Source organism: Electrona antarctica (assembly GCF_951216825.1).
Source record: "Electrona antarctica genome assembly, chromosome: 13".
Taxonomy (NCBI): Eukaryota; Metazoa; Chordata; class Actinopteri; order Myctophiformes; family Myctophidae; genus Electrona; species Electrona antarctica.
This window is the reverse complement of record NC_136794.1, coordinates 17710435-17719128: the sequence shown is the minus strand read 5'-3', so window position 1 is coordinate 17719128 and position 8694 is coordinate 17710435.

The following is an 8694-nucleotide window of genomic DNA, read 5'->3' as shown; positions in this document are numbered from 1 at the left end:
CAGTGCAGAAAAAAGCACAGGAAGTACAGTACAAAGTACAGTTCAATACAAGCAAGGTCTGCTAGAGGATTAAAGTGTCCATGAAATGTCCATATTATGTCCATGTCTCTTAGGAGTTAAGTTCTCTTTTTTAGATTTTCTTTCTTATATTTTGTAGAGACTCTACTGAGATGAAAAGACAAAAGAGGTCTTCTTCTCTGTACCTGTTTGTTCTGACCATGACCAAACCAGAGTGGTGTCAGTGTGCCCAAACCCAACAGGTGATTGTAATGAGGTGATTATGGTTATTAGGGCCACATTCAACCTACCCATACAACAGACCACAAAAGCATAGCACTGTAGATGACACTATCCCACCATGCATACACCATACAAATAAAATAAAGTTTGCTACCCAAACAAAAATACATTCACATTCAGTGTAACTGGGACAGCTACAGATGCTGTCCTCATACTAACCAGAAGATGTCACTGTGGTGTTGGTGGTCAATGGAGGACCATGGTGTAAGATTGCTGTTCAAGTCCTCTTAACACATATAATGAATTATACTACATGTATCCTGAGTTAACTGGTGTAGTGCTGATGCAGTGTGATGAGATCCAAATTATGATACTTCAAGAATGTTTTGGTCCCTAACAGCCTTGAGTTCAGTTCATCAAGTGCTCATCAGCTCATCATTGCTCATTACCACAGAATCACTTTAAGTAAACCTACATGCAATCATTTTTGAGTGGTGCAACCACTCCAAGGAACAGCAATGTCCGTGTTAACCTATGTGACTGTGTGGCTATGTGTGTGGCTATATGACTATGAGTACCAGTAGGGGCAAAAGTGGTGCTGTTGTGCCAGAAACAGAGAGAGAAGCCTATCTCACAGAATTTCCCCGCCCCCCTAAATACGCCCCCTTTCGGGGTTAGTGGTGATAGCGTGACGTCACTCCATAGACACTACATGTTAACAAAGGTAATTTAAGAAGTCTACAACTTTTGTTTTCTCAAGGTAAGGTTTGTTCTATCTGTTCGACCTGATTTACCATCTTGTTTGCTTCATAATAATATTGGTCTGTCACATTTTTACATTAGAAAATGTACTTAGATTCTCCAGAGAAAAAAACGTGTAAATGCTCATGTTAAAGACACCACTATTTACCGGAAGTGGGCGTGGAAAGCGGGCTGTGAGATAGGCCTAAACAGAGAGAGAGAGAGAGAGAGAGAGAGGCAGGGAGAGGGGAGAGGGGAGTTGCACCACTCAGTTCACACAGGTGTGATTTTAGAGCACATATAGCAGGCTGATCAGTATCCATTTGGCCAGTGGTCTTGCAATGCTATACATGTTGGATAGCTACATGGATTTTTGTAGTTAATAGCTCAGTTTGCAAAGCCATTGCAAAACTATTAGGCTCAGGCTGTTTTTTCCTGTCTTTGATGTACAGTAGGTATCACTCAGTCTCCAATGATTCGCTTACCATCAACACACAAAGCCATGAAACTCAATACTAAAACTATTAATTCATTCAACACATTTCTAACTTAATATGTGTCACATATTGCAATATGGCCATGAAGTACAAAGACATGTCAACGTGTGAACTATTCATCAGATGAGACAGCATTTGAAAGCTTGTCTCAAGCCATTAAGTAGTTTGTTGTCTTTAATTTACCTTCGCCTTTTTTCAATTCCTCAATTATTTTTTATGAACAGAATCAAATGTTTTATGGCCATGATTGACCAGGAGCCTGGTTGGCTTGGTGATGATGCAAATCATGTATATTTATTCTATTTTTGAAAGTTACATCAACACAAATGCAATTTCAGCCTTTTAGTTTTTTCAATTCCTGTGGTCGAGTGAAGTCAACTTCCTTTGATGCCTTCAGTGGGTATATGTGCTGACTGAGACAGTCTAAACTATCTAGACTGGAGATGCACAGTAGTGTGAACTTAAATCTTTCTCTATCCAACTGCTTCTGGCTCAGTAGTTGACTCTTTTTAGATGTGACCCGCCTGTCAATGAGACAGCTTCGTGCTGTTTGTAGCTTTGCAAACAGCTCTCTGAAGAGAAAACGGGGCTTTGGGGTTAAGAATAGCATGGCAGAGAGAAAGGAGCACAGTAAGGAGGACCGAGAGCTCTCTATACCCCTGGCAGAGTACCAATGTTTTTAACTCGCTCTCACTGAGGCGTACAATCTTCTTCCTGTTAAGGAAGATCATTGGGCCTCTTTTCTGTAATAATAACTCCATGCCATTTGCTCTGATCTCGACACAACACATCAGAATGCTGCCAGACAGTGTCAGTCAAATACATACAGCCAGAAATGTTGTCTGTATCTTACCACATTGATCCACTAAATCAAAACATTCTACTTTTGGCATAGTTATTAATAAAATATTTTTTACAGAATACTTGCAATAGAAGTACAGTATTATTTGAACATAGTACCATGAGATTCTGTCTCACTCTCATATTATCCCTCTCAGATTTGGGCAAGCTGTCTGGATAGCAGCTGGCGTTAGAGATCCAAAGGCTGCAGAATGCTCGCTCGGTTGCTGGACGAGGAGGAGTTTGACAACCAGGGACAGGTGCTGCAAGCACAGCTCCAGAGTGAGGTCAGTGACACCCATAGAGTGTGGGAAACAATACGGTCCAATATTCTCTGCAAAGCAAAGCTTATTTTCCACCAGGCCTGAATGTGTCTGTCTGTCTGTCTGTCTGTCTGTCTGTCTGTCTGTCTGTCTGTCTGTCTGTCTGTCTGTCTGTCTGTCTGTCTGTCTGTCTGTCTGTCTGTCTGTCTGTCTGTCTGTCTGTCTGTCTGTCTGTCTGTCTGTTGGACACAGCTGGACCAATCTGCGTGAAACCTTGCACGCAGTCTACCCCAGTAAGCCAAGGAAGAACCTTTACCACGTCCACAAATAACTCCTGGTGGAGTTTTGCGCTCCAAGGAGCACACTTTTCTAGTTTATTATGAATTTTCAAAAACCTTTGACGGTTACTGTTTATAGTGCCACCATTAAGACCATTATCCCACACTTTGCCAGTTGAGTTAGTTGGGCGTAATACTGGACATTTTGTGCAAAGTTTTGTTTACGTTCATTGCATGCCTGATAAAAGGCTGATTTCCTGATTGGATTGATTCTACCCGATCAGGAAATGCATTTGCCATTCCTATGTCTTCTATTAATGGCAAATATAAGCCGTCCTCTAACGATGAACAAAAAGTAACCGCAAATTAAAGGCTGTCCAAAATTAATCAAACAGGTTCGAAGTTTTATTTCTTAGAGTGTACATTAGCGTATCGGCTTTAGTGCAGACAAGCTTCTTCCCCCACACATCTACTGTATTGTGGACAGTGTGGGTCGTCCCCGCTCATGATGATGATGCTGGTGATGGTGTGTGTCCAGCAGCAGGTGTTCCCCTGCAAGGCCACAGGAGCCTGGAGTGACTCTTTGGACTCTGACTGGAGGTGTACAGGAACTGCCAGCAGAGGGCAGTGTGCTCCATGAGACCCACAGCAAGTACATCCCATACTACCGTTCTCCCATCACGTCCTCCAGAAACCTCAGGTCTCTCCATGGCCGCTGATCTCTCTACCCAACCTGCACACTGTAACCTCCTGCCCAGCCCCCCACCCCCAGCAGAAAGCAACCTCCTCAGCAGAGCAGCACAGGCCCAGCAGCAGATCTGAGGTTCCGTATGCCATCATCTGCCAACAGAAGCCAGGGAGGACAGCTCCTCTCCCCTCGCAGCAGTGCCTGTCATCCACCCCGCACTCGCTTTCCACTAAGCAGCTTCAAAGGGAACTCATAGAAAGCACTGAAGTGGTTTTATTTTATCCTGTTAAATCACTCAAAGCGAATAGATATGACAGATCCACTTTAAAACTGTAAATGTGTTTAACTCTGTCAACGCCCCTATACTGGTGCCTGTCTGTCTCTGTATTTAATACAGCTTAAGAACATTTTATACATTTGACACAGTTAACCCATGTCCTATCACGTCAGGTGTTTGAATCCTGTTCATATTTCTAGAAACAAAATTCCCCACCCCCCATTTCTCAGTGCCATTCCCTGACTTGTGGCCTAAGATACATCCTCTCTACGCTACCCCGCAGCTAAAGACCAGCGCAGGTAACACCTGACCTGGCATGGCATGACTGGCATGGTTTTAATGAGGACAGGACAGTATTAGTAATTATACTCTATAGTAAATACCCTTGCCTGTGCCTCGTTGTCCAGCACAGGTTCAGTCCTCACCACAGCCTGAGAAGATAAGCCTCTCACAGAGGCCCTGCCAGGTAGCCCACACTGCTGTTGGATTATAGGCTACTGTACAGTAGTAGGATATGTAGCCCATTCTTGACCTCACATTGTTGTGTTCTCAAAAAGATTGCATTTTGTTTTCTCTCATTGCTGATATTTTAAGAACAGTTCTACGAATTCACTCACATTTTATTCAAATTGTAAAAATAAAAATCACACCCGTGTGAACTGAGTGGTGTAAGGTCTTATATAGCCTGATCAGCTGTGGTCTGACGTAATGTCTGACGTAATGAAATCACACCCGGGTGAACTGGGTGACCGTAGCAACCGTGCTCATTTTTTGAGCACAGACAGACAGACTAACAAAGCCAGTTGTAGGAGTGGTTTACACCACTCAAAAACAGAATTGTGACTGAAGGTGCTTAATCTGCAGTCCGTTTAAAGCACTACTAATAAGTAGCACCACTGATAATTGTGTTTTGTTGGATGTGGTACAGAGATGATGATAAATGTCTCCATCCTGCTGTACCGCCTACAGGTTTCCTGTTGTGTCTGAATCCATAGTCTGGGATGATCAGACTGAGTCTGCATGGGGATGATATGAAAACCTATTCTATATTTTACATTAGCCCAATGAATGCGAGCTAGGCACCCAGGGAACCTATCAAAGCCCTGGACAAAACAAAACAAAACAAACAAACAAACACACAAACTTGCCTGGACACTTAATTCCCCTGAATTCCCTCAGTTCAGAATTAATTATTAACTATCAATCTGGAATGGTGGTTTTGGATTTCAACACGGCTGTTTTTTTGTTTTTTTTTTGTTTTTTTTTAATGAATGTGTGACTGGCCTCCAAAGTGTCCTCTCAGTGGCCCCTGCACAATGGTGGAGATGAAGGGCAGCTGATTATGTATTCTGTGCTGGTCCTCTTGGCCAAGCCGCATTATGGTGGAGCATAAAAGATCTCATTGTGTTTGTCTCCCTCCAGAGCCCAGCCGCATTCCAGAGCCGCTCCTGGACACGGCCATCCCTCTCTCAGAGGAGCCCCCCGATGGCCCCGCTGTCGCCCCTCTGCAGGCTCCACGGGACCTCCCAGACACCCAGATCCACATGGAGGAGGCGAGTCACTTAAGTTCTCTTTAGTTGACCCTTCAAAAGCACGGCCATCAGTTTCCTCGATGTACTGTACATATACATTCACATCACAGTAGCTCATGCAATACGGCCATAAATGCAATACATCCTCACCACAGTCTCATGCAATATGCCCATACATACCACAGTCTCATCTATTACATTTGGGAGAATTCCACGCCCACATATTTGTGTCCATGGAGCGCACAACTTTGTGCGTCAGTTCAGTTGACCAAGTCAGACACCGTGACGTATGTGGAGTATGCAGAAGTGCCGTTGCTTTGTCGCCGTGATACGTCACTGTATTGACCTCTGCGTCTTCAACCCAGCGTTGTGGGGTCTGCCACTACTGGCCAATCACAGCGCGGCATTCCTACACCCAGCTTTTGCAGTTCTCACTTGACACACTTGGATTATCTCTCTCTTATTCACAGAGAAAAAACAACAACACGGAACAACACGGAAACAACACGGTCAGTGGCCAAAGACACATTGCTCTGCCTTCGTTCAAAATGTACGGTTTGTGTGTGTCTCTCACTCTGACACACAATATTCACGGAGAAACGGCAACACGGACTGCTTGGCGTTAGACGTGAGTGCGCCATCACGGAATCTTTCCGCCATCTTGGATCTGTCCTCGTCTCCCCAAATGAGTGCAACTGGCTGCTTAATACTGACCGCCAGGTGCGCTGTTGTGCAGTTGCAATCGAGGAAAGATCCAAGATGGCGGAAAGATTCAGAGACAGATTAAAGACAGGATTAAAACACTTTTATTGAAAACTACGAGCCTACGGGTTTCAAAGGCTAGGCGCAGATAAACCGGACAGGTGGGGCATCTGGGTAAGCACCTTAGATTTTGCATTTGTACCATGGGGCGAGTTCGCTTAGACTCTCGTAGATTGAAAATGTCAGAATTGATAAATACGTCTACGACTACGAGAGTCTAAATCTTAGGCTAACACCACATCTAGACACTGTGTTAGAATGGAATGCTGTAGCCAATGGCCATGGATTGCATCTAATGTCTATCCAAAATGTCTGACGTGTTTTATGCACAATTGATTCTTCATTGTTAAGTAAGGTGTTTCATGTTGAGCTGGGAAATTAAATGAGGACTGCCTCTCTGATTTGACATTCGTGTCATGTCCAAAATGTTCTGCGTTCCCCTATTCGAAACTGGCCACCACACACCAGAATACTGCCAACAACACTGTAAAACAAATTGTAATTTTGACTATATAAAAGAAGGATGTGTAATGTTTCAAACTTCACCAGCAAATACTGTGTGTGTGTGTGTGTGTGTGTGTGTGTGTGTGTGTGTGTGTGTGTGTGTGTGTGTGTGTGTGTGTACTGTGTGTGTGTGCGTGCACATGCACGTGTGCGTGTGTGCAGCGAGGAGGTTGAGGGTCTGCATGATGAAAATTGGTTAATGAAAACATGCATATCATGTTCCTAACTGTTTATAATTTAATACATAGCCTGATAGTATCTACATGTAGTGAAAAGGTTCCCAAATCAGGATTTGAGCCAGCCTTGAGTTCATGAGACAGTGATTCATCTCCTGCACCACATTAAAGCATACTGTGACAATTAAATACTTAGCGCCATAGGATTTAGAGAACTAGGAAATCACAACACATGTTGTTAGCTTGTAGATTTAGATAGATCTACTAGTGCAATAATTACCACTTTAGCACCGTGGTTCACACTTAGTCAGTTCTTATGCACCCTCTTCAGTTAAAGATTAAAGCCAGATACAAATAACTTGGAAGACATTGCTGGAAGCAAGAATCAATTTGTACACAATCTATTATTTGGGGGTTGTTTTTCTTATCAAATCAATTTCACAACTAAATTCCAGTGGTTTTGTTTAGTAGCTTAGATATGACATCCACATCTGGTCCAATAGTCAATCAAATGGAATATGTTCTCTATTAGTGATGATACACACGTAGACAGATTTAGCCATCATCTCTACTATATGAAAAACAACAACATAACATTACAGAGTGGCATTCATATTTTATTTGCCTTTTTCATAAAAATGGTTGACAGACTGGTGGGCGGACATCATCATACAGCGTGTTCCAGTCAGACACTACATCGTTGTCCTGGTGATTGATAGGTAGCCTTGATTCTATTGTTTTTGGTTCATTACACAGGAAACAGCATGAGGCAATATGTTATCTACAAACTAGTCTCGCGTAGCCAGACAACTATTCCACAATCTCCGAATGCTACAGTATATAGAAGAATTTGAAAATTGCGAGAGGCAACAGTCTGGCAATGCAAGACTATGTACAAACATACATAGCATTGGTGTACGTGCATCTGTCATGTTGCTGCTGTGTACCTGTGATTGGCTAATTTAGGTTAAAAACACGATGTGCAAATTAAAGTATAAATCAGGCATCACGTTATACCTGTGACTAGTCTGCTACTCTGCTTATCACAGGCTTGCTACTGAATATAGCTCAATATTTTTCTTACAACACCCACAGTAAAGTCCTTAAACTCGTTTACAAATGTTGGTTACAATTGTAAGGGTCCACATCTGTACACTCTGGGAGTCTGAGTTACAATAGACAAAGTAATACTGAACATTTGCTGTGCGTTGGCCAAAAAAAGGATCACAATGGTCTACCTTAAATTAATTCACAACGAAGCCCTTGACACTCAGAAAACATGGGTATACTATGACTATAACAACATAGAAGATGCGTACCTTTAACTTGGTAAAACATAAACTACAGAACATCTATAATTAATTATGCTAAAGACATACAGTACAGTAGATTAATTTGTATTTGTTTAGGGGAAAAAAGGAAAAGAGAGAAAACAGGCAAACACTGCCTACTATTTAAGTAAGTATAAATGATGGTACATCATTTATATCACTGGAGAAAGGTTTTCTTCATCAAATATAGAAAAAAAAAACAAGATATCCCTGTAATTCTCCTATCTAACAGAATCAAAGATTACATAAGTAATTATGTCAGTATTATAACAATTGCACATCAAAAACACATGCAATACCAAAGTTTAAAAAAGTATATCTTTTTTTTGAGTGGTATTTATCTCCAATAATAACAAAAGAATATATATAACTGTATATATCACACTACAATTCCTGATTCTGTACCACCTCAAATTTATATCTAAACAGTTTTGCAGGTCTTCCAGATGACTTAATTTTCAACGTGACTAAATAGTAAATACAAACAGTCTCTAAACATTTGCCATGGTAAAAACAAGTACATTTTCAACTTTGTTACATAACCCCATTTATATGTAATTGCCAC